Genomic DNA, 26,825 nt, shown 5'->3' with positions numbered 1-26,825 from the left:
ATAAATGTGCTTTATGTTGAACTGTTTCTCCCGTTTCGCTTCGTCTTTTCTCTAATTGAATCTCCATCTTACTTCACGTAAAGGGTTGGTCGTGGGCTAAATACGCCCGATAATTAATCGGAACCGTCGAGGTTGACGATAACACCGCTCGGTTATCCCGATAGTACGGAACGGGTCGCTTAAAGTGGCCCGTGTCCGAAGTCGACCTGCGGCGAGGTGCGATCGCCCGGTCTACCCTCCGTGTGGGTACTTAGGTAGGTCGAATTTGGCGAACAACCCTATCCCACGCGGGGGGGGGGCGATTGGCACGATCGTGGTGAGGCCGAAAGGCCTACCCGTGACTAGTTCCCGGCGTTAGTCCGAGAGGGTCACGACGGGATTGTCCGTCCAGTGGGCGACTTGCCGCGATTCGAGTTACGTGGCCGCCCGCACGCCGGCGGGCGCGAATCCGCAACAGTATGATGAAATATTGTTTTACCATTTGCATTGCATTTATTATTTCATTTGGTATCATTATGTGACTTTACAAAAACATGTTTTAATGTACTAACTGTACCTCCCTTTGTTAGTATACTGTTACGGTTGTGGGGGAATATGGAGGAATATAATAGGAAAGATAGGATCGTATAGAGTTGTTTGACCGTAGACATGTAGGAGACAACTTGATGTAATTAAGGAGGGAAGCTATGAGCTTAAGTGTAACGTGTCACCACACAGGGGTGGTGTGGTGTTAATTAGATCGGGATTAAGGATAAGTTCCCCCAGTATGTGATTGCCCCCTGTGACCTTATTCCTACGTTTTTGCATTTACAAGCAAGCAAGGCATACTGAGCAGGCAGAGGCCCCACTTTCCCGGTTTCATGCGAGCAAGCTATGCCCTGGAGATGGAACGGTTGTTCGGTGTGACGTCGAGGAGAGAAGCAAGGAGGTTGGTGGCTTGGTTGGTTCAGTTCGGAGTGGGGGACGCATGCGGTCGACAGAGAACATGGCTTGGAGAGAGGATTTCGCTTTGCTCTCCTCTCGGCATGATGAAATGGCTTTCCTTAGACGCATGGAGAAGACGGCATGATTCTTGTAGTCATGCTGAGGCGAATTGGCTCGTGTACCGAGCAAGTCGCTGGCCATTGACTATTGCCTGGTCATGAGAAACAGACATAAAAGCCTCGTGTATATCACTGAAGAGACGATGCCACTCTGAAAAGCAGCGGGTCAGTGAGGACGATCGATGCGCGATGAAGCTGCACGGGGTCTGTGAGCCTTGGTGTTAAATCTCGCTCACAAATTGTCCGACGTACGTTTTCCCTCTTTGAGAGAGCACCTTGGTGCCATTTTTTGGGCACGTCTACATGTGTAGGATGAAGCACCTTGATTCCAAAGTTCCATAGAGACCATCTCTGGACAAGCTAAATGTCAGAAAAAGGCAGATTTTCTTTTATTTTGTTTCCCCCTTGTTTGTATTTAAGTATTTGTGTTCAAGCACCTCGACTTTAGGTTTAATTTATCTCACGATTATAATTATATTGAATTATTGTCCCTTGTAAATATTTGTCTATTTTCATTAAATCCCGTGTTTATTTTAAGTTGCTGTGCCTGAGTATTTTCCGTGGGGTTCGAGTATAAACCCCCCTGTGCTATGCTTCCCCGTGCCTCGGACGCTCCACCAGTGCTGTGCCCCACCCCTCCCATGCGCGTTATAATCTCCAAAGATCAACGTGTTTGCCTCCTAAGGAAAACCGCTTGGCTATTAGGGCTGGCGGTGTTAAACGCCCATCACCACAAATTGGGTCGGGAGGGGGGGGGGAGGTGGTTTAACCTTCACCGCTAGAACCGTGACAAATACATTTGACGAGCTATTTTATTCTATAAGTTCTGTGTTTTGTGTCATTGTTCTCACTATTTATTTGGGTTTTTTTGTATACAAGGTCAAGGCTCATGGAAGAGCAAGAACACAGAATGGATCAGGATGCAACAGTAGAAAGAGAGGGGGGAAGCCAACAGCAGGGCCGAGGGATAAAATAGATGGAGACTGACAAACAAGGGATGTGGGTAAGAATGAGGGGTAGAGGACACAGGGGGTGGACAAGATGGAGAGAGAAGGAAACACTCTGGAAGAAAAAAGTGGAATGTGGAATGAGTTGGGCTTGCATGGGAAGGGGGATTAACAGGTATATCAATGATCATGGTTTTGGATTAGGAATGATCTGAGATGGTGATGAACAGCTGTCTCAAAGACCTGGAGGGAAGAATAACATTGAAGAGAATGTGGAAGTTGGTTCCACAGGTGGGGAAAAAAATGGAATAAATGAGTGGAGCTGAGAAGTGATTCCGGATGTTGGGAGTTTCACCATTCAGGGCTTGCTGGTGGACTGCATGCATCCTGCAGAAACCTGGGGGTGGGTAGGACAAAGCACGGAAAGGGCAGAGGGTGCAAGATGAGAAAAGAGGTGGGAGAAGACAAAGAGTCCACTGACCAGTCTGTGATGGCGGAGTAATAGACACATCGAATCAGCTTCATCGTGGGATTTCCAATGATCTTGAAGAAGTTAGTTTCCACAACATCAAGCTGAGCAAGGTGTGAGGCAGGGGCACCAGCCAAAAGGGGAGAGCAGTACTCAATCAAGCTGCGGATGAAAGCCTTGCAGGTGGATAAGCATTCAGATTTTCCAAGGAAGGGCTTTGCACGATCAAATGCAAATGGCACCACTACTGAGTGTAATCGGCCATGGTGCCATTTGAACTGAGGGAAGGGATGGAGGTAAGTAAGTTTTCTGTTTGGAATGATTTTCAATTGTGTTTGACTGCCAGACAGGCAGACCAACAAAAATAATTATCTCATTCCTCTCTGCGTCTGTGGAATCAGGATGAATTCAGAGCCAAAGTTCTGTTAAACTACAAGTTGGTTTTCCGTGTCAGGTTCAGCATATACCATTCAATCGAAATGAAGTTATTCCTCGATCATAAAGTGACATTTGTTGACAGAAACACAGACAGACAAAGTTTACGAATTGCATATCCCCACTTTTGGCTTCGCGTGTGTGGGGTAAAGAGCACATGAAATCCATAAATTTTCGAAAGAAAATTAAAAGCCAAGAAGGGGAGATGTTTGCTTCCACTGAAGAGTTTATGACCACAATGTTCAGTGTTCAGGAGACCTCATAAGAAAGGCTTTTCTTCGACAAGCAGACATTTGCTTGACCACTAGATGAAGTGTCAGGCCTTGGCAACCTACAAGGCCTTCATTTTCAGCTTGATGGATTAAAGTAATACCCTCAAAGTCATTGAGATCACCCACGACAAAGCTGATTGTCTAGGTCTGTTACCTGTGCATCACAGATAGGTAGTTGCTGGCCTTTCTGTATTACTCCACCACCTTTTTGGCCTTGCACACTCTACTTTCCCTTGACTCTGTCCCTCCCAGGTTTCAGCAGGGCACACATGGTCTGCCAGTAACCATCTTCTTGTTAAACTCCCAAAATTCAGGCTCACTGTGATTTTTCCCTCCTTTTCGTAGTTGTCGGTTGGTTTATTCCATTCCTGTTTCATCCCCACGTTCCCCTACCTCTTCTTGCTCTGTTTCAGTTTGGGTGTAGCTCATTCACCCCCCATGTGTCCTTCTCCCTCCCTCCCCCCACTTGATCTCACTCTCAATTATATTCTGTTGTTGAGGTTTCTCCATTTCCATTTTGGTCCCTTCCATTTTGCTCTAGCTCCTACACGAGCCCTAATCATGTATTTTTTTAAGTATATTGAAAAGGATGGAGACGCTGTGGAATATTGTGACAAATAATGATTGCCAATCTTACGATGACTCTTACATAAATGGTATGTCATAATTGTTAAGATGAAGCTTGCAATAATTATATTTAGACACACCTCCATTTCTACAGAGGCAATAAACATTCTTTTGAACAACTCCATGATTATCCTTCATCCTGAGTTCAGCAAATTGGTACATTATATTAATGGATCATTAAGTTTACAGCTTTGTGTCAGCCTGTATAATCAAACCTCCTACTCAATCCCTCTCAAACATGATCCTTTTCATTGTGATGTAACCAAAACAATTTGCTGGGTATAATAGCTCTCGTAATTGCTATCACTGATTTACTTTATTAATCTCAATGTAACATCTTGACCTTGCACAGAAAAAAAGAACGGAGCCTCCATGATTTCCAAAATAACCAAATCTATTTAACTACACACATTTACAACAGCAATTTCCGCATAATCATAACTATAATTCTGGCTAGTGTTGGCTTAATGGCAAGGCTGGTGGGCTTGGGATCCCAGGATCCTGAGTTCAAATCCCACTCGGCTGTTGAATTAATTAATACCAGGTGGGATTGACTCTGCCTGTCATCCTTCTGAGGTCGGCAAAATGAGTGCCAGCTTGCTGGTATACTGTGTTGGAGTGGTGACCAGTCCAGGATTGGGTCCAATAGCCAAGGAGACTGCTTTCGTAGCACCAACACTCTGCACAGAGTATGTCCCGATGGATGGATGGATGGATGGATGGATGGATAGATGGATACAATAATTCTGCGTCGGAGTGGCGATCCATCCAGGAATGTGCCCAATAGCCCAGGAGACTGCTTTTGCAGCACCAATGCTCTGCACAGAGTATGGTCCCAATGGATGGATACTATAATTCATAGACTGATGCGTGTGTGTGTGTGTGTGTGTGTGTGTGTGTGTGTGTGTGTGTGTGTGTGTGTGTGTGTGTGTGTGTGTGTGTGTGTGTGTGTGTGTGTGTGTGTGTGTGTGTGGGGGGTTGTGCTTGTTTGTTGTGGTACTCCTCCTCCAGTTCTGGGTAAATTTCATCCAGACTTACTACAGAGGATCAGCATGACCCCAATTAATGTATAGGGGTGTTTTATCTTTTCCAGTGGTCTTGGTGGGAGCGGGCAGGGGACGCAAATTCTCCATGTGAATGTGTATCGTGTAGCGCCGCCTCCAGGTGGAAGTGTCCATGGTCTTGCTTGACCACTACATGAAGTGCAAGGTTAATTGATTGCACAATTTAGAGTACAGTATTCCTGCCCCCACGTTTTCCAGTGCTGTGAGGTTTTTTTGAATCACAAGCAGTACATATGTTTTTACTTCATGCATGTAACCTGGATTTTTATTTTGTTACTTTTTTTTGCCTACACAGAGCTATCAGGTGCTTATACACCGCCTTAATGATTTGGTTTTTCGGGAATTTTCTTAATGATTTGGAACAAATTATCACCCACCCTACCCATATCCCAGATCGCCATGACCACACTAACCAATCATTTGGATTTATTCTTCACCTCCAATCCGTTGCATTAGAACTACACAATTTCACCTCCAATTGGTTCTTCTGACCACAATCTTGTGAACATCACTGTACTTAAGCATGAGTCACATTTGCTCTACGGCGAGGATACAGCGGCCGTACCCCCCCCCCCCTAAATTGACAGAAACGTGCGGCAGCCGCAGAGTTTCTGAGGTGGCCTCAGGGTGGCCCTACGCCGCATGGCTATCTTTTACAGGCCGTAGGGGTCTCCGTGGAATTAAAGCGCGGAGTTATAACTTTTTTTTATTTCGAGGTTGGCCGTAGCAATTCGACAAGCCGTAGCCATGACGTAGATGCGTTCCACGTCGACCATACGTAGGGCGTACGGTGGGCTTGCGTTATTCGTGCGTTTTCCGTAGGCTGTTATCAATGAAAAATGAATTTTGCCAACCCCCCAAAAAATTACGGCGGCCGCACTATTTCCACGTTCGCCTTAGGGCCCCCTGCGATCACCTTGCGGTCGCCTTGAGGCTACCTTGCGTCTGCCTTGAAAATTCTATGGCCGCCGCAGGGACGCCCTAAGGTCACCGTGCGACATCAAATCAAAGACCGTACGGCACCCCCATGTTTGCGGTCTCCACAATTTCTAAATACCCCGTGTGGCTACCCGAAAAATAAAAACATATGTGACTGCTACATTGTGTGACCGTGGAAATACTGTGGCCGCCCTATAATTGCTAGTGGCCGTTGATGTTTTAGACCCTATGGCCGCCGAGCCAAATGTGACCGAAGCATTACCACCATTTCCTCTCATCGAACTGCTCCGACGAAACGCCAGTATTTGCATTTCAATAATGCTGACTGGACTGGTTTACAAAATTTCTTTTCTGACTTTTCCTGGAAAGACTACTGCCACTCTTCGGGTGATGCCTCTGTCTCTGCTGAACGTATAGCTGAGGTTATTGTTGCAGGAATGGAGGCTTATATCCCCTTCTCTTTCAAGTCTATCTCTCCGACCAATTATTGGTCAATAATTCCTGCTCTGCGGCCATTCATGCAAGGGATGCCGCATATCGGACATGGAAAAACTCTTCTTCCTCCGACTCGCATTCAGCTTTCATATCCACCAGAAATCATTGCAAATATGTTATTCGTGAAGTGAAGCATTGCTTTATTCAAAAGAAATGTGACAAGCTCTCATCTTCTTTCACTAATATATCTTTCTGGTCCTTAGCTAAACGTATCTCCAACAACTTCTGTCGCTCTACGTTTCCTTCACTTTTCTGTTCCGATGATACTATCGCTGTCTCTCCGACTGATAAAGCAACTCTTTTTGGTTCACTTTTCTCCTCTAACTCCACAATGGATGACTCTAACATTCCATCTCCCTCTGATGCTCCCCTCACCAATCCTATACCCCTCCCCATAATCTCTTTTCATGCAGTCAGAAAAACAAAAATACTCCTCTCTCTGGACATAAGCAAGGCCTAACGGGCAAGATGGCATTCCTCCTCGTGTCTTGAAGGAATGTGCTTCAGAACTTGCACCCGTGCTTGCTCGTTTGTTTCATTTTTGTTTAAAAACCCAAACTTTTCCTCTTTCCTGGACCCATGCCTTAGTACAGCCTATTTTAAAGAAGGGTGATCATTCAAACTACCATCCTATTGCTCTAACTTCGACTGTTTAAAAAGTATTTGAATGTCTTCCCAATTCCCATTTTCTCAACCATCTTGAATCTCACCGTCTTCTATCTGACCACCAATACAGCTTTCACAAGGCAAGATCTACAGGTGATAACCTTTCTTCCATTGCAAATGCCTGGGCCTCTTCTTTGAGAGACTATGGGGAATCCTTTGTTGTCGGCCTTGATATCTCAAAAGCCTTTAACAGAGTTTGGCATCAGGGTCTGATATCCAAGCTTCCCTCTTTCGGCTTTCATCCGTCACTCTGCTCTCTTATATCGAGCTTTCTCTCCGACTGCTCTATCTCCGTAATTGTTGATGGTTCAACATCTCCCCCCTTCCCTGTCAACAGCAGTGTACCTCAAGGTTCCGATCTGTCTCTAACACTCTTCCTTCTGTCTCCAACACTCTTCCTTCTTTTCATCAATGACCTTCTTTCTTCCACAAATTACCAAATTCACTCGTATGCTGATCGCTCAACATTGCATTCCTCCATGTCTTTCCCACCTGCCCCATTTTCTCTCACTCGATCTACATCTCGTTTCATCACAGCCACCTATTTAAATTCGGATTTGGACAACATCTCCCATTGGGGCAAATGTAATCAAGTTAAGTTTAATGCTTCAAAAACTCAATTTCTTCCCCTCTCTCTCCCCTCTCTCCTCTCAACTCTCCAATCTCCTTTGAAAGTTCAACAATCACACCATGTGATACAATAAACCTACTAGGTGTTCCTCCAACTTAAAATTTATCCTGGAATCCACACATTACACAAATAGCTAAGTCTTCCTCGAAGAAATAAGGAGTCCTGTTCAGAGGTCGAAGATTCTTCTCCTCTGAACAGTTGCTCCAGTTATATAAAGTATTGATTCGTTCTTGTATAGAGTATTGCTCTCACATCTGGGGAGGTTCCAACTCCACATACTTACTGGACAGAATTGAAAACAAAGTTATTCGACTTGTCAACTCCACCAATGTGACCTCAAGACTCGACCCGCTCAAATTACGCTGCATATTCGGCTCTCTTTCTCTTTTCTACAGATATTACTTCGATTTCTGCTCGCAAGAACTTTCTGCTTGAGTACCTCCACCATTAGCGAGACCAAGGAACACTCGACAAGCCACGACATCACATGATTATTGTGTGGCCATTGGCAATTCAAGGGTGGGCCGTTACGATGTTTGTTTCTTCCCCTCCACTGCCAAACTCTGGAACTCTTTACCTTCTCACGTCTTCCAAAACACTTATGACCTTTCCCTTTTCAAAAAGCAGATGTTTTTTTACTTCCTCAAAAACTCTAAGATTATTCTCTCTTTCCTTACTTTTCTGTCAATGCGGTTCTTTCATTCAGGCTTGGCCTCAATGAGGACTAATTAGTCTGTGACTGAAGCCTTCAACATTAAAAACAAAAACAGAACGTGCTGCATGCTTGAAACAAGATCACCCATAGGGCGGGTACTCTGCTAATCATACTATAATTGCAGAAGTGTGTGTTTGTTAATTACTTACAAAATACAAGATTCACAAGTATATTGGTTGGTCTGGTCTGTTATTCTGTCTGTCTGTCTGTCTGTCTGTCTATCTGCCAATCACTACAAGTCACATTTTTACTTCGATCTTCACAAAACGCAACCACATGGTAGAGGTAGTGACAAGCTGGAAGCCTATTGTTTTTAGGTCAAAGGTCAATGTCACATAGATCGTCAATTTCCATCCGATTCACTTGAGATATATATATATATATATATATATATATATATATATATATATATATATATATATATATATATACTATATACACCATATATAATAAAAAAGTGTGTGTGTGTGTGTGTGTGTGTGTGTGTGTGTGTGTGTGTCCTCCATAACTCCAAAACCATGAAACATAGGTGCCCCAAACTTTGCATGAATACCAAGGGAACTCCAAGGTAGTGCATGAATGAAAATGGTTCATTAAAACACCTCTATGAAGATAATTAATGACTTATTTAATTATCCTTTATCAAGGCTCAACCTCGGTCAGTCCTCTGTCAGCTTGATGGGGTCTTAATTCACTATTTTGTTTGGCACATTCAAACATGCATTGATTTATTTGGAAACACGATATACTCCATTGGACTAATTAAAGTACATGATCAAAAGATTATATGTGATTTGAGAATCGGATCTCATGGACTAAATAAGTGTTGAAACCTGGAGTGAAATCTGAAAATTTCAACAAATTGGAGATTTATATAAGTAAGTTTATTTATTGAAGCAAAGCATTAAGAATAATATTTTCTACTGTTCGGATGTTTATATTTCGTGAAGAAAAGATTAAGGAATGTGCAGAAAGTGAAACTTCATTGAGCACAACACCATGCTTTATAACCTGCTTTTTCAAGTCATGACGATATAGTCCACATGGGTCCTTTTTTGGCAATTACAAACACAGTTTTTCTTTTCACCATTTTGTGCGATCTGCTTTCATGATGAAATATTAATGTAAATATGCCAATACTTTCTGCAAGATATTAATAGATCGAGATTATGACATTGAGATTGGCAAACTACTCGTACACGGACCATGCTATTCAAAGGTGATATCTACCCCCCTCCCCACCTCCCCCCTCACTCCACCCCACAAATGTAACAATATATTTAGTTCCACAAATGATACAATGATACCCTTTGTTTTATATGATATAGAAACTCAGAAAAGTTTTCTTCATTTTCAGGTTTAATGTAAAAGAAAATGACTCCTCCACAGGAGAAAGCTTAGTGTTTAAAATGGTTCATCGTGACGAGATCTGACACGCAAGTTCAGCGTAATTTCTATACAAGAGATGGAAGGAATCCGCTATCGTATCAGACTAGTATCAGAGAGTGGTACAAGAGGTTTAAGGAGACTGGAAGTTGTCGAAAACAGAAAAGTACCGATCGACTGCACAAGTGCAGCAGACGTTGAACAAGTGCATGAATCATTTCAACAAAGCCCCAGAAAATCAATCCAATGTACATCCAGATAACTTGGGCTACCAACGACCATTGTACACAGGATTTTGCATAAAAGACTGAAGCATTGTGCCCATAAGGTGTAGGTTCTGCAGGAACTCAAACCAAATGATGGACCAAAATGCAAGGCATTTGCCTTGGAAAAGCTCAGGCGCATAGAGGATGACGAAGTTACCTGAAAAAGGTCATGTTCACAGACAAAGCTTGCTTTCATGTATCGGGGAAGATCACCCAGCACAACATGAAGATCTGGAGCTCTGAAAACCCCCAAATGGTCATTGAACACATATGCAACAGTCCAAAGGTCAAAGTGTGGTGTGGCCCCCTCCATGACTGCTTGGCAGATCCGTTTTTCTTTGTGGAGGATACAGTGACCTCAACAATCTACATGAACATGTTCATGTGGATTTGCCTTCCCACAGTTTGAAGACCTACAACCCAATGTCAACCCCAACTTTTCCTCCAGGAAAATGGAGTTACTCCAAAGAGGATATTACACTTTTAAAGGTTAAGTTGATGAACCTTCTAACCCAAGAATGCTGAGGCACGGATTCACTGCCTTAAAGAGCCACGACTTAATGGAGAACCACAATGTCTGTCAGGAGTCTTCAAACGAAACTCTCCATATCTACATTATACGAACAAAAACAATGTAATCTCACTTTTGTTACACTAGAAGGGGAACCCGGCGAAAAATAAACTTTCATCCATTAAAATTCGTGTGAATAAATTGCTGAAATATCGGCAACTTTCTTCATATCCATTTTCTCACCTGTGTTGCAAGTAGAGTGAAAGGCGGTGCATAATCTGAAATACCATTTGATCGGGCGATGTATTACTGTTACGTTAATAAAATGGAAATGTTGAAAAAAAACAAATATTGAATATAGCAAGTATTTTCTGAATCTAATATATATGAGAAATGGGATTGAATGAGACTCACCATTCTTATAGGTGAAGAAAAAGATGAAGGAAGAAGAGTTTTTGTTTCAACGGAAATTGAAACCGGCCCATCTGTCCTCACCTTACCCAACTATATCATACCATTTGCAGATCGAGCTTGATTCGTGGTATCCCCGATAGCACAATTGTTGTTACCGGCCGGACACATGTAGGCATGGATGGCCGGACGGACGGACGCAGGCATACTCCGACTAAGCTCGTTGTATATTATAGATTCTTCCCTAAAATTCAAATTGTATATATTGTATATGCAAATTGTCTTGAGTGATGCCAGCCTACCTTTATGCACTCGAAACAGTGGCACTGACAGTGACAACAACAGAGGCTGCAGGTTTGTGAGAACAACTCAATCAGAAGAATTGCGGAAGTGAAGAGGGCGGACAGAATGAGGATGGATGAACTACAGTTGCCTGCAAAAGTATTCACCCCCCTCCAAAGTTTTCACATTTTGATGCCACCTGAGCTTATTTCATGGTACTTTCAAATCAAACTTAAGAGGTAGAGTCTTCACAAACTCCTCAAAAATTATAAAAATTACAAAATGCAGATAAAATGTGATTAAGTTTGATCAACAGAGAAAATCAGATGATTCTCAGTTACATACAGTGTCAACAGAAAGTCTGTACACCCCCTTTCAAATTTTTCAAAATTTGTTGCCTTATAGCCTAGAATTAAATTGCATTAAATCAGACTCTCTCAACCTTTACTTACATATCGTAACCCACAACTTCCAAGTGAAAAATAAATTCGACAAATTTCAGAAAATCATGAAAATATAAAAACTAGAATATCTTGGTTGGATAAGTGTCTACCACCCACAGTTAATACTTGGTGGAAGCATCTTTGACAGCAATTACAGCTGTGAGTCTGTTGGGATAGGTATCTACCAACTTTGTACACCTTGATTGGGCAATATTTGCCCTTTCTTTTTCACAAAACTGTTCAAGCTCAGTCAAGTTGCGTGGGGAGCGTTGATGGACAGCAATCTTCAAGTCATGCCACAGATTTTTGATTGGATTTAAGGCAGGGCTCTGAGTGGGCCACTCAAGGGCATTTATCTTTTTGTTCCTTAGCCACTCCAGTGTAGCTTTGGCTGTGTGCTTCGGGTCATTGTCATGATGAAAGGCGAACTTCTGTCCCAATGTCAGCTTTCTTGCAGAGGGCAGCAGGTTTTCCTCCAGGATTTTTCTGTATTTTGCTCCATCCATTTTCCCTTCTATCTTGACAAGTGCCCCAGTCCCTGCTGAAGAGAAACATCCCCATAACGTGATGCTGCCACCACCATGCTTCACAGTAAGGATGGTGTTCATTGGGTGATGTGATGTGTTGGGTTTGTGCCAAACTTAATGTTTTGCATTTAGGCCAAAAAGTTCCATCTTGGTTTTGTCAGACCACAAAACCTTTTGCCACATGGCTTTAGAATCTCTAAAGTGTTTTTTTGAATTCCTCAAAGAAGACTCAAGGTGGTCTGTTTTCAGTAATGGCTTCCTTCTTGCCACCCGACCATACAGGCCAGACTTTTGGAGTGCTTGGGATATTGTTTTCACTGCACACAGGGACCAGTCTTTGCTATAAAGGACTGGAGCTCTTTCAAAGTTGGCATTGGCCTCTTGGTGGCCTCTCTGATCAGTCTCCTCCTTGCTTGGTCATCCAGTTTAGAGGGATGGCCTGATCTAGGCAGGGTCTTGGTGGTACCATGCGCCTTCCACTTCTTAATGATTGTGTTGACTGTGCTCCAAGGGATATTCAAGGCCTTTGAAATATTTTTATACCCATCCCCTGATCTGTGCCTTTCCGTAACGTTATCCCAGAGGTCTTTTGAAAGCTCCTTGGGGTTCATGGTTGAGTCTTTGCTATGAAATGCACTACTCAGCATCAGAACCTACAGGAACAGCTGATTTTATCCTGAAATAATCAGAATCACTACTATTTATCACAGGTGGAGGCCAATTAATTTGGTGTGTGATTTTGAACATCATTGGTTACACCTGTGCTAATTTGCAATTGCTATTTTAAGGGGGGGGGACACTTAACCAACCAAGGTATGTTTTGTAATTTAAATTAATTTTCTGAAATCTGTATAACTTGTTTTCACTTGAAAGTTGTGGGTTACAATGTGTAAATAATGGTAGAAAAAGTCTAATTTAATGTAATTTAATTCCAGGCCAGAAGGCAACAAAAGGTGAAAAATTTGAAAGGGGGGTGTTGACTTCCTTTCGACACAGTAAGTGTTCAATCAAACCCTTTCCCCAATTAACCCAAAATAACTTCAGGAGCAAAATACTTGTTTGAAAGGTTACAAAATAAGTGTGATAGGTTTCACCTGAATGTAATCAGTGATTATCTTAAAAAATTAAGTTCCCCCACTTATCTATGGAGTTTTAAGATGCAATTCACTTGGTCAACCAACAAGACAAACATGAAGATCAAGGAGCTTTCCAAAGAAGTCAGACTTAAAGTGGTGGAGAAATACCATTCAGTAGAGGGTTATAAGAGATTTCAAAATCACTCATTAACCTTTTGAGTGCAGTGAAATCAATCATTCAGAAGTGGAATACATATCATGCTAAACAGACACGACCCATGTCAGGTCGCATATCCAAATTCAGCAACTGGGCAAGCAGGAAACTTCAGGATGTCACTGTGAATCCAACAATGACTTTGAAAGATTCACAAGGCTCTAAGTCCAAGATGGAGGGTTAGTGTTCATCAAGCAACAATATCCTGTTCCCTTCACAAAGCTGGCCTCTATGGACAGGTGGCAAGAGAGAAGCCATTCCTGAAAAAAAGATGCATCTACAAGCTCATGTAGAGTTTGTGAAGAAGCACCTAAATGATACTGCAGGCATGTGGAGAAACATTTTGTGGTCCGACGAGACAAAAATTGAACTATTTGGTCTAAATTAAAAGCGTTACGTCTGGTGCAAGCCAAACATTGCAAATAATCCAGTCAACACCACCCCTACTGTCAAGCATGGTGGTGGCAGCATCATGTTGTGGGGTTGCTTTTCATCAGCAGGGACTGGCAAGCTTGTCAGGATAGAAGGGACAATGCACATTGCAAAGTACAGGAGAATCCTTGATGAAAACCTGCTTGAGTCAGCCATGAATCTGAAACTAGGTATAGGAGATTCACATTTCATTTGGATAATGATCTGAAGAACAAAGCTAAAGCCATACTGGAGCAGCTGAATAAGAAGAGAATAAATGTTCTTGAGTGGCCCAGTCAAAGTCCTGACTTGAACCCAATTGAACATTTATGGCGAGACTTGAAGATTCCAGTCTACCGACGATCCCCATCAAACTTGGGAGAACGAGAGCAATTTTCACGTGAAGAGTGGGCAAAGATTTCACCATCTCACTGTATAAAGCTGGTAGAGAGATCTACCCACAAACACTCATAGCAGTCATTGCTGCAAAATGTCCTTCCACTAAGTACTGACCCCTAAGGGGATGAATACTTTTACAACCAGTGAATTGTGATTTGTACATGTTTTTTAAAGGTATTCTTGACATGTAACCTCCTTCAACTATAAGTGTTTAATTTGATCTCTTCAGTTATGAATAAAAAGGTTAATTTGGAAAAATTGTTTCTACATCATTCATAATTCATCTAAATATGGAATTATTGGTTGGAGGTGAAAACTTTTGCAGGCCACTGTAAGGGAGCATATTGGTGTGCAGATGAGCTTGACACCGAGATCGGTAAGAAGTTGAGCTGAAATGGGCTGAGCACGGTGCGGATGGGGAAAGAGACTGAGAATGGCAAAGAGAGCTGATAGGTTGAGGGAGCAAAGTCGTAGGAAAAGAGTTTGACTGCGTTTGAAATGGGAAGATTGTGTGAGGATGGATATCAATAACGTGGGGTGGTTGGAAAGTGGAGATAGTTGGCTTTGGACAGAGGGAAGTGGAGGAATATAGTGGCCATTGCAATGCAAAAGCAATATATATATATATATATATATATATATATATATATATATATATATATATATATATATATATATATATATATATATGTATATATATTACTAACCTTCACACTGCAGCAATTATGGAATTAATGGGATTTCAGAGGCTGGATTTTCTATTAATTTTTCTCATTCATGCAAAGCAGGACTTGTGAAAAAGTTAGTTTCATTTCATTATTTTCATCGAGAGCTGTAAAGTAAAGAAGCGAATAATATTATTAATAATTTTAATGTGATTGAATTAAGGTCAAAGAGAAGTTGATTGTCCTAGAAATTGTGTCATTTATATGATATTAAAGGCAATTTATTCGGCTGAGTTTCCCAATGAGACTGCTACAGTTTTGGAGGACGTCCAAGTCCAAACATTACAGGTTTACTTGTGTTAAGGCCCAGTCACACCTTGACGTTTTAGCCAGCAATGGCAACGTATTAAAATGTATGTAAAACACTGGCTTACATTGAACTTTTGATGTTTTTTTTTTTTAAGATTCGGACGTTTTCATAACGAGTTGGTCGTATGCATAACATATTAGTAATGGACACAGAACGTTTCTTTGTCTTATAGATAGCTTATACCAATGAATGCTTAGCCTGTTGTCGGCGTTCACAACCTATGCCCAACGATAGTCTAACTTAGGCATAGCACACTGCACGTATCGCCGACGATCACGTGGCGTAGCCTATTAAAAGGCTGCCGCACAATGATTCAAATCATGACGACGTATCGCAGTGTTTTTCAGCGTGCTCTCAATGTTTCCAAAACTTACCCATAACGTATTCGAGGTGTGCCAGCGTTTTAGACAATTTTTTCAAAAATCGGCATAAGCTGGCTAAAACGTCAAGGTGTGACTGGGCCTTTATACAGGTTCAATGAGCGTTTCCTTACATGGCAAGTACAGCTTTTCTTGCATTGCAGGTACAGTGAGTGTTTCCTTGTGTTGCACAGGTACAGCATCTCCTTATGTTATACAGGTATAGTGCTTTCAGAAAGTATTCACACCTCTCGACATTTTCACATTTTTTTGTGTTACCGCCTGAATTTAAGATAGATTGAAGCCTGGTGTTGGCTTAGTGGTAAGGGTGGCTAGTGTGGGGGAAAAATTTACATTAATGTATTTTAAATTGTAACAAATGGAGTTTCAGAAATGTTACTTTTATGCTGCAAGTTGAATTGGCTGTCATTTCTGGCCAAAAGACTTTTGCCCTAAATGATAAGAAATATGTTGTACTGGAGCAGAGTGACCGAGCTGATAAATGAACCTTTGCTTAGAAATGTAGGAAGTCGCTTTTCATCTAAAGGACACGTCTACAGTATGGGTGAATATCCCCCAACCACTCTCTCATGAAAGTATAAAATGCTTTGAAATGTAAAATTGTTTTCAGTGCAAGCACGTGAGGATAGTATCTCAGTGGCTTGTACTCCTTGGAACTGACCAAGTACCAAGTTAGAATAAAACTCTCTGATGTAATGTAGCAGTGAATTGAATTGGGTTGGTCTAAGTGTTAACTAAAGTAAGAATAAATGAAATAGAACCAAATAATATTGCAATCAATGGGGATTCTTAAGTTCATTGTCCAAGGGTGAGAAGTATATGGTGTATAATTAGAAAATAAATTGTTTCACAAGGAAGGACTTGTGTGGACATCGGTTTTATCAGTGTCGATCGGGTTTCTGTAGGATTTTATAATCAAATCTGACAAACGTTAAACTCTGTCTGAAGTCAAATAGGATTCCACAATCGGCCAGTTAGAATCCTTCAGGAGGACAACGATCACAACAAGGTGGGTTTAAAAAATCCACGTCACTGGCTTGGGACCTTAGCGAAGCTTGGTGTTAGCTTAGCAGTTAGTGTGACTGGCTTGGGATCTTAGCGTCCTGAGTTCAAACTCCACTGGCCACTAAATTAACATTAGGTGGGGTTAACTGAGTCTGTCATCCTTCCAAGGTTGGCAAAATGAGTACCAGTGTACTGGTATAGGGAGGGTTACAGCATCATAAGTATAATCATTTCCCAACAAAATGATAGGTACCTGGCAGCCAAGCTGGCACACACAAGAATAAAAAATGGATTAAATTTAAATTTTTTGTCACCAATCTACACAAAATACCCCATAATGACAAGGTGAAAACATGGTTGTAGAAATTTTTACAAGTTAATTAAAAGTGAAAAGCTGAAATGTCTTCCATCAATAAGTGTTCAACCCCTTTGCTATGACACTCCAAATTGCGCTCAGGTGCATCCAATTTCCTTTAATAATACCTGAGATGTCTCTACAACTTGATTGGAGTCCACCTGTGGCCAATTATAATGATTGGACGTGATTTACAAAGAAACACACCTTTCTATAGCAGGTACCACAGTTGAGAGTGCATGTCAGAGCAGAAACTCTACCATGAAGTCCAAGGAACTGTCCGTAGAACTCCGAGAAAGAATTGTGAGGAGGCATAAATCTGGGGAAGGGTGTAAAACAATTTCTAGAGTGTTGGAAATTCCCAAGAACACAGTGAGCTCCATCATTAGGAAATAGAATGAATATGGAACTACCCAGACTCTTGCTCGAGCTGGTCATCCAACCAAACTGAGCAAATGGGCAAGAAGGACCTTGATCAGGGAGGAAACCAAGAACCCATGACCACTCTGACAGAACTACAGCATTCCTTGGCTGAGATGGAAGAACCTACCAGAAGGACAATCTCTTCAGCACTTCACAAATTGAGGCTTTATGGGAGAGTGGTCAGATGGAAGCCATACCTGACAAAAAGGCACATGACAGCACACCTGGAGTTTGAAAAAAGGCACTTGAAGTACTCAGAGCATGAGGAAAATGATTATGTGGTCTGATGAGATGAAAATTGAACGCTTTGTCCTGAATACAAAGTGTTATGTCTGGTAGAAACCAAGCACAGCTCATCACCCATCGAACACCATCCCGACCGTGTAGCATGATGGTGCCAGCATCATGCTGTGGGGATGCTTTTCAGTGGCAGGGAATGGGATACTTGTAAGAAGAGGGAACAATGAATGGAGCCAAATACAGGCAAATCCTTGAGGAGAACCTGCTTCAGAGTGCAAAAGACCTGAGACTACGGCGATTATTTATGTTCCAACAGGACAATGACCCCAAGTATACAGTCAAAGCAACACTGGAACGGCTTCAGAACAAGAACGTGAAAGTCCTTGGACAGTTCCTTGGAAAAAAAAAAACAGCCAAAGCCCAGATTTAAATCCCATTGAGAATCTGTGGAAAGACTTGAAGATTGCTGTTCACCGATGCTCTCCTTCCAACTTGACAGAGCTTGAACAAATCTGCAAGGAAGAATGGGAGAAAATCCCCAAATCCAGATGTGCAAACATGATACAGACATACCCAAGAAGACCCAATAAGACCCAAGAAGACTTTCATCACTGTCAAAGCCACTACTACAAAGTATTGACTCAGGGGGTTGAATACTTATTGTCACAAGATATGTCCACGAGCCTTGACTTTCTATCCCCCAAAAAGCCAACCAACACATGAGGATTGGGAATACCACAACACCTGTTGTTGTGTTACCACTCTGAGTGAGCTCGGTTGTTAAATGAAAAACACTGCAATGAGGCAAGTGCATTCATCTTCATATGCATTCCACTTCCAAAGCCATAAATGAACACAAGAGCAGACACCATTACCCCGTGCTTATAAGAATCGTAAATAATGAGTGCAAAGCTGCAGTAAGCCCATTTCATTATGCAATGTACAGACCAATTCCAACAGCAAGATGTTTAACTCGAAGTTATTCAGCAAGATGTCACATTAAGGAGACAAAAGACCACAATGTTTTCCAGTGGAATGTGCAAGACAAATGCATTAGAAGACATTGGGGTACTTTTACATCACTTTCGAGGACATGGGTAGACGATGGATAAACACATGATATAAGGGACTTGAACCTTGTAAACCTCTCTCATGAGCCAGGGGTTCCGATAAGAACACAGATTGAGAAACAATTGCCAGGAATTCAATCTGTATTTGGCACGAACATGTTCTGGATTGTGTCTGGCAATGGTGTCATTATTTCCTCTACCACTGAAGGTATCTAAATGGAGGGTCTGTTTTCACCCTTTTCTGTTTGTTTATTTGTTTCCTCCGAAATCGAAGATTTTTCAAACAAATTGGTCAGTCAATTTTGTTATTCTGTCTGTATGTCTATCTGTTTGTTTGTCAATCGCCTACAGGTCACAATTTTAAACCGATCTCCACGGAACTTCACCAAGTTGTGAAGGTCGTTGCAACTGAGAAGCCTATTGATTTTGAGGTCAAAGGTCATCTTGAGGTTGAATTTTCCAAAATCGTCATTTTTCTTCCGATTGACTTGAAATTTGAACAATATTTGCATATTGCATCACTGCATTGGGGAAGCAACAAAATGAGGTCAAAAATGTCAAAAGTCAACAACTCAAGGTCAAACATCTAAATTCATCAATTTCAATCTGAAAAATAATCAATTTTCATCTGAGTGACCTGAGCTTTGATTAAGATTGTCAATTTTAATGTTAATGAAATGGACAATTTGATGTATCCATAGCAACCTTTGAAGAGGAGTGTGGCGTTTGCAAGTATCGTGCTCTGCACAACGTCTTTTTCTTTTTTGTTTGTTTGTTTGTCAATCGTCTACAGGTCACAATTTTAGACCGATCTTCACAAAACTTCACCACATGATGGAGTTCATCAAAAGCAAGAAGCCTATTGTTTTTGAGGGCAAAATGTTAACATAGGCCAAAGGTCAACAACCTTTTCAAATTTCTAAAATCCTCAATTTTCATCCGATTGACGAGAAATTTGAACAGGATTTTCACATCAGCTTATTGATTTCAAGCACAAATTATTTTTTAAGGTCAACATCGGCCAAGAGGTCAACATAGACTGGATTTCTAAAATTGTCAATTTTCATCCGATTGACTTGAAATTTGAATCGGAGTTGCATATTTCTTCACTGAATTCAACCACCTATTATTTTTGGGTTCAACTTAGGCCAAAAGATCAACATTGGCCAAAGGTCAACAACTTTGGTGACATTTCTAAAATCCTCAATTTTCATCTCATTGACTTTAAATTTGAAGAGGATTTTCATATCAGGTCACTGAATTCAACGAACAAGTATTTTTGAGGTCAATGTAGGCCAGAAGGTCAACAGAGGCCAAAAAGTCAACAAAGGTCAAATTTATAAAATTGTCAATTTTCATCCGATTGAGTGGAAATTTGAAGAGGATTTACAAATTTGGTCATTGAATTCAAACACCCATTATTTTAAGGTCAAATTTGTTTGATGCAATTTGCAAGTATCGTGCAATGCATGACAACTTTCTTGTTTTGTTTCTTTGTATGCAGGATATCTCAAAAAGTTATGGATGGATTTAGATGAAATTTGGTGGGCAGGTTAGGTGTCTGACAAGGTTAAATTGGTTACATTTTGGTGAAGATCCAGATCCACATACTATAATTTAGGTGATTCTTCACCATTTTGAGGTAGGGCCAAATCGGATATATGACACGATATCTGAAAACAGATGTGGGCACATTTGAACGAAACTTGCAGGGCAGGTTAGGTGTGTGATGAGGACAAATTGATTAGATTTTGGTGAAGATCTGGATTCGGATACTATAATTTCTTTCGTTGATTCTTCACATTAAGTGATAGGACCAAAAACAATATAAAGCACAATATCTGAAAAAGTTGTGCACAGATTAGGACGAAGCTTGGTGGATGAGTTGGGGAGGTGACAAGAACATGTCCATTCGATTTTGGTTCAGGTCCAGATCCAGATCTGTCCTATCATTGGGATACAAAACATAAACTGTTCAACCTGGTGGAGGCATGCACTCCACCAAGTGACATTCGAGTTTGTGTAATGTACTTCCCACCCTTCAATCCTGGATTCGGCTTTTCGACATTCGAGTTTGTGTAATGTACTTCCCACCCTTCAATCCTGGATTCGGCTTTTCAAAAAAGAATTGTTTATTATGATTTGCCCTGCCCTTGTGGTGGATTGCCACACAGGCAGCTGGCACATGTTGCCAGTAAGGGCTGCATGACCTTGATGCTTGGCAGAGGATTCTCTTATGGAGAACAATGGCAAGAAAATCCCAGCTAGCATAGACATTGCCCAGAAAACAGCAATGGCAAATCACTACCGTTCATGCCAAGAAAACAATCGTGATCAGAAATCTATAAAATTATAGTTCCAGAACATGACCCCCCCCCCCCCCCCCCGGTTTGAAAGACCCCAAAGTATCAGTTTTACCGAAGGAGTTTCTCTTGCAAGGGTTACAATACTGGATGGGTTGCCACTCCATTGCAAGATACTTCTTCAAGAATTTGGAATATGTTGAGGGTGCGGGTGATAACTCAGCGACTCTTTGCAAATGTTACCGTGGGATCTTTAACATCTACCAATGAATGTTGGTAGACAGGATGCCAAATTTAGCATCTGAAGGACGACACAGGAATTTATGCATTTCCCGACACACAAAACACCAGGACGAGAGTTTGTATCTTGGTCAAGATTCGAACCCAGGATAGACAGCTCGGAGGTGAGTGCATACCTCGAAGCAATTGTGCCAGCCCATGAACGGTGTGTCTGGGAACTTATTTCTCATTGTGCTAAGGTGCCGGAGAATGTACTTTTTCTTTTCTTAGTGACACAATTTACTTGGTCAAGGACCTAGACTAGTTAACCTTCTGTTTCAAACTTAATGGATAACCTGGATGTTGTTTTGATCTGTGTGGTCACCTTGTGAAGCAATTATTTTCAATCGAACGTTTAACCAAAAACTCATTTCAAGTCTTTCAAAAATAATTGGCTCTAATTCAACTTTTTAATTTTTTTTCAGGCTGAGACTCAAAACCAAATTTCATTTTATTCCATTATTGATTCATGGAATAGAATGAAGGATCAAATACGGTCATACTTCATTGAAAACCATAAACATTGCCTTTTCTACGGTGACAAAAGGCAATGTCCTATCCTTTTCCCTCCGAGATCATGCACGACTACTTACCCCCACTCGAATGTGGAAGTTAGTGCGTTCACCTTCATGCAACTTCCGCAATTTATAAACCCTCTCTTCCCTTTCCTTCACTTGTTATTGACAATTTAGGAATGATTCCATCGGCTGTAGTTTATAATGTACGAAGTATAGACGCAACTCTTTTACAAGATGTTTGGACAGAGTCAGGCTTTCCTGGTGTTCGTTTTAACCTCGTAATGAATTAATACTATTGGACCAGTTTAACTAAAAAATTTGTAACGCATGTGGTTGGTTACCTTTTATTTTACCCTGGGTTCCAGATTCGTCAATTCGGCATAGCTCCCACTTTCCTCGTACCTGCTTTGTTGAGATGAACAAGGGAGAACAACGATCCGCATAATGCTTCTCCACTCATTAAATAAAAAGATCTCAACCGAGAGCAGTGGGATCAGCGATGGAAAGCAAGCGAGAAGACAGCAAGGTAAACTTTTAATCAAACCCAATGATGCTTCATAATTAATATCAAGCAGCAAACATAATTGGTCGAAGTATATATAGCTGTTCAGCATTCTCATTCTCAAAGGGAATCTCAAAACATTCCAATAAGACATGCACTCCTGTCAGTGAGCAAGGGTTCTTGATCACTCCTGCCTAACCACCAGGAAAGGTTACCCTTTCATCAGACCAATCTTTTCAACATCCACTGTGTATGTTTTCCTCTTGACTTGTCTAATATTCATCCATTGGTTGTCAACTTTCATATAACCATTCATAATATACCCCAAAAAGAAATGGGAAACTTCTCTTCCAAAAGTGATTGGTCTGAGCAGTCTTAAGGCCTCTTAGTCCAAGTAGCATTAATCTTTCACTCCAGAGCCACCAACATTCCATGGCAAACATACAGAGCCCACACTGTGATCCTCATCATCGCCCCAGTTTATATATCATATGACCTCTCTATCTCTCTCAACTTTCCTCCATTCATCGCTCTTTCATTTTCCATAGGAGCAACTCTCTCCTCTTCTCTGTCTCTCGCTCTCTCACTCTCTCTCTCTCTCCTTCACTCACTCTCTCCTGTTCTCTATTGTCTGTCACTCAGTCTCACTCCCAGTCCTGCCCTCTCATACTGGGGACATTATACACTACCGATCAAAAGTTTTAGAACACCCCCATTTTTCCAGTTTTTACTGAAATTTAAGCAGTTCAAGTCCAGTGAATAACATGAAATGGTCCAAACCAAAGCGGTAAAATGCCAGAGGTTAAAAAAAAAGAGTTTAGGTTACCAAAAACTGAAAAATAATGTAAATTTCAGAGTTCTTAAAAAGGCCCTTTTCAGGGAACAAGTAATGGGTTCGCAACTGCAGCTGTTCTGCAGCAATGGAAGTAAATTAAGCCTTGAAAGTTGATGCAAACAATTCTGACAGGTGTCCCAACTTTTGTTGACTAATTACAAACCCTGTGTGTATAAAGCAGTGTTGGAACAGACTGTTTTGCTACACCCACTGAAGCATTACTTGGACAATATTGCACTGCAGGAAGTAGTATATTGCTATCATAATGGCGAGAAAAAGACAATTAAAGGAAGACAGACAGACCATAATAACCCTTAAAAGTGTAGGTCTTTCTTTTAGAGAAATTGCAAAGTAAGCCAAGGTGTCGGTGAGAACAGTTTCCTACACCATCAAAAGGCACTTGGAAACTGGAGGAAACTGACAGGAAGAGGTCTGGCAGACCTAAAGCCACAACACAATCAGAAGACAAGTTTCTGAGAGTTAACAGCTTGCGTGATAGGCGGCTCACAGGACAGCAGCTTCAAGCACAGCTTAACACTGGTCGAAGTAAGGAAGTCTCGGTTTCAACTGTGAAGAGAACACTTTGATCTGCAAGTTTGACAGGTCGAGTGGCAGTAAGAAAGCCATTGCTCAGATGGCAAAATAAGAAAAAGAGGCTTGCCTGGGCCATGTAGCACCGCCAGTGGACTAATGAAAACTGGAAGAAGGTCTTGTGGACCGATGAATCAAAATTTATAATCCTCAGTTCATCACGCAGGGTTTTTGTACGCCGTCGAGTAGGTGAAAGGATGATTCCTCGGTGTGTAAAACCAACTGTCAAACATGGAGGAGGAAGCGTGATGATCTGGGGCTCTTTTGCTGGATCCAGACTCAGCGACTTGCACAGAGTGACTGGCACCCCTGAACCAAAAGGGCGACATCAGCATTTTGCAGCGCCATGCAATACCCTCTGGTCTATGCCTAGTTGGTCAGGGGTTCATCCTACAGCAAGATAACAACCCAAAAACATACCTCCAGGCTATGTCAGAACTACCTTCGAAGAAAAGAGCAAGACGGTAGGCTTCAAATCATGGAATGGCCAGTACAGTCTCCAGACTTAAACCCCATCGAGCTGGTTTGGGATGAACTGGACAGAAGGGTGAAAGCAAAGCAACCTACAAGTGTAACACATTTGTGGAAACTTCTGCAACAGTGTTGGGAAGAGCTTTTTGAACAATATTTGATTTCCATTGTAAAAAGAATGCCACGAGTATGTTCCACTGTTATATCTGCAAAAGGTGGCTACTTTGATGATTCAAAAATTTGGATTAAATTTTGTTCAACAAAACGATTCCATGATTTATTTTTTATCTGCAATTGTTTATTTGTTCTATGCTTTCATTTCTGAGTATATTGAAACATTAAACTGCTTAAATTTCAGTAAAAACTGGAAAAATGTGGGTGTTCTAAAACTTTTGACCGATAGTGTATACCTCTCCCCAACTAACCGCTTCCACTCAAAAACAAGGAGAAAAAGGCATAAAATGTCATAGCCACCATAGATTTTATCTATTTTGTTGTATGGAGTTAAAGAGCTAGCCCATATTTACAAGATTTATGTGTATGTGCAACTGCCTTGAGTGGCCATGTGACAAACAAGAACATTTGTGACATTTATGACATTTGCCAAGTTTGAACAATATCGGACCATGCATGTTCAGGAAACGGTTGGGGACACGTTTAAGTCACAAAATGACCGTCAGTTAGCAATCTTGGATATGATCTCAAAAAAAATGACATGCATATACAAGTCATCATTCCTTATCAGTGTGCCAAGTTTGAACAACATCGGTAAATGCATATCTGAGAAATGGTTGAGGACGTGTTAAACATCGGGGTAGTGGGGGGGGGGGGTTCCAAATAAAATGGCTGCCAGTCAGCCATCTTTGATCGCATCGTAAAACAAAATGATGTGCACATGTGTACCATCATGTGTTGTCTTTGTGCCAAGTAGGAATAAAATTGGTCCATACATGCCGATATATGGTTGCCGGCACACGCACGCACGGACACGAAAATCGAGACCAAATCCGTAAGCCCCCGTTTTGGAGTAAGTCCAATGGAGGCGAACAAAAAGCCTCAGGGACCCAGCAGATACTCCAAAGCGACCGACCCCTTTCTCTGCTGCATGCTTTATCTGCTCGGTCTTCTTTTGAAACCATTCCTTCTTGACTAAATGGATGCTTTGAACAACCAGCCTCCTCCGTTCAACATACCTCTTTTAATCACTCTGCTGCTATGATCTTAACCAAACAGTGTAAATGTTATTCCGCTTCTCAAATACTCCTATATTCATTAGGTATGAGTCTGGTTGTCTTCTTACTTTGCATCCCAGAAACTTTTCTTCATCTAATGTTTCACTGTCACTGCCTCATCAAAATGTCATTGATTCAGCACCACTGCTTTCTGCCTGGATGCTGCCATACAAACTTTCGTTGACCTATGTCCTTCTACTGAAAGCAGGTGTTGATGGCAATCAACTCATTCATGGCACAGAATGACAATTGGCTCAGTCCACAATCATTGGTTTTGCCCACACAATGATAGATAGCCATGTACTTCATCTCACTCACAGTACCATCACCTCTTCACTCACTGCTTCTGATTCGGGCAATCCAGTCTCCCCGAAGTACCAATGCATCCATGTTTGGGAGAGAGTCAACAGTGTTCTGCAATGCATTAAAAAAAAAAACTCATACTTTTTTAACCTCTGCTCTATATATGGATGCATACACACTGGTGATAGTGATGTGTGTTCCAGACAGACATGACTGCATCCCTACTTGTGACCTCATTATATATGTTGTATTGTCAATTCCAATCGTACCACTACTATCTATGGGCTACTTTACATTATTCCCCAGACCCTCTCCATGCTTATTAGGCCAGAGGTATAGGTCAGATTTTTTGGTACTTAATCAACCGGCTTGACACAAAAAGCTACAAGAGGTCTCGTATGAAAGATGGGGATCTCAGTAACTCATTTTGCCCTGTTGTCCTCATTTTTAGGTGTGCGGCCCATGAAGTATTCACACCTGAAGGATACCCCCATTCTAAAATTTTGACCATTTCCGAAAATCAGTGAATTAGCCATAACTACAAAGCAATGCGCCCTATTTTTACATGATTGGCATTGAAATGTGCAGAATGAACAGGGGAATAGTACTAGTTACTTAATGGAATACTTCGAGATAAATATATGTACATTTGAGTGCTTTTGATAGAAAAAGACGTAATTTCCGGACCGCTAACTTCGAAAATCATCAACTTCAGAAACAAACATCTGCCAATTATCATTTTTTTTCTTTATTTTATATGTGTTCAGTTTACCATATCAATATAATGAGAATATTTTGAAACAAATTTCTACTATCAAATTATACGATATAGTGACTGAAGTTTGCACAAGTGATGTGATAACTATATGTTACACCAATACACATTGTTCTACGAGAAATGAACTAAAACATATTTTGAGCGAGTGTCCTCGATATGCTCAACCATCACTGTCCGTTTCATTTTGGTCACCATGTGACAGTTCGTTGCCACACTGCTTGTCACTGGTGGCACACATGCACTCGTTAGTGCAAGGCAAACTGTCTTGTGAGCAGC

General features: G+C 41.3%; 1 long non-coding RNA gene across 1 annotated transcript in view; it reads left to right on the top strand.

Moving 5' to 3' along the window:
• Window positions 1–22,357, top strand: part of LOC147016504 (uncharacterized) — a 58,573-nt gene extending 36,216 nt beyond the window's left edge. The window contains exon 3 of the long non-coding RNA XR_015049669.1: window positions 22,203–22,357. This is a non-coding gene — a long non-coding RNA (uncharacterized LOC147016504). The remainder of the gene's footprint in view (window positions 1–22,202) is intronic.
• Window positions 22,358–26,825: the final 4,468 nt, after the last annotated feature.

Source organism: Eptatretus burgeri, chromosome 11 (genome assembly GCF_056783735.1).
Source record: "Eptatretus burgeri isolate ZD-2024b chromosome 11, Ebu_testis_v1, whole genome shotgun sequence".
Taxonomy (NCBI): Eukaryota; Metazoa; Chordata; class Myxini; order Myxiniformes; family Myxinidae; genus Eptatretus; species Eptatretus burgeri.
Note: the sequence above shows the minus strand (reverse complement) of the source record. Positions and strands in the feature narration are given on the sequence as shown.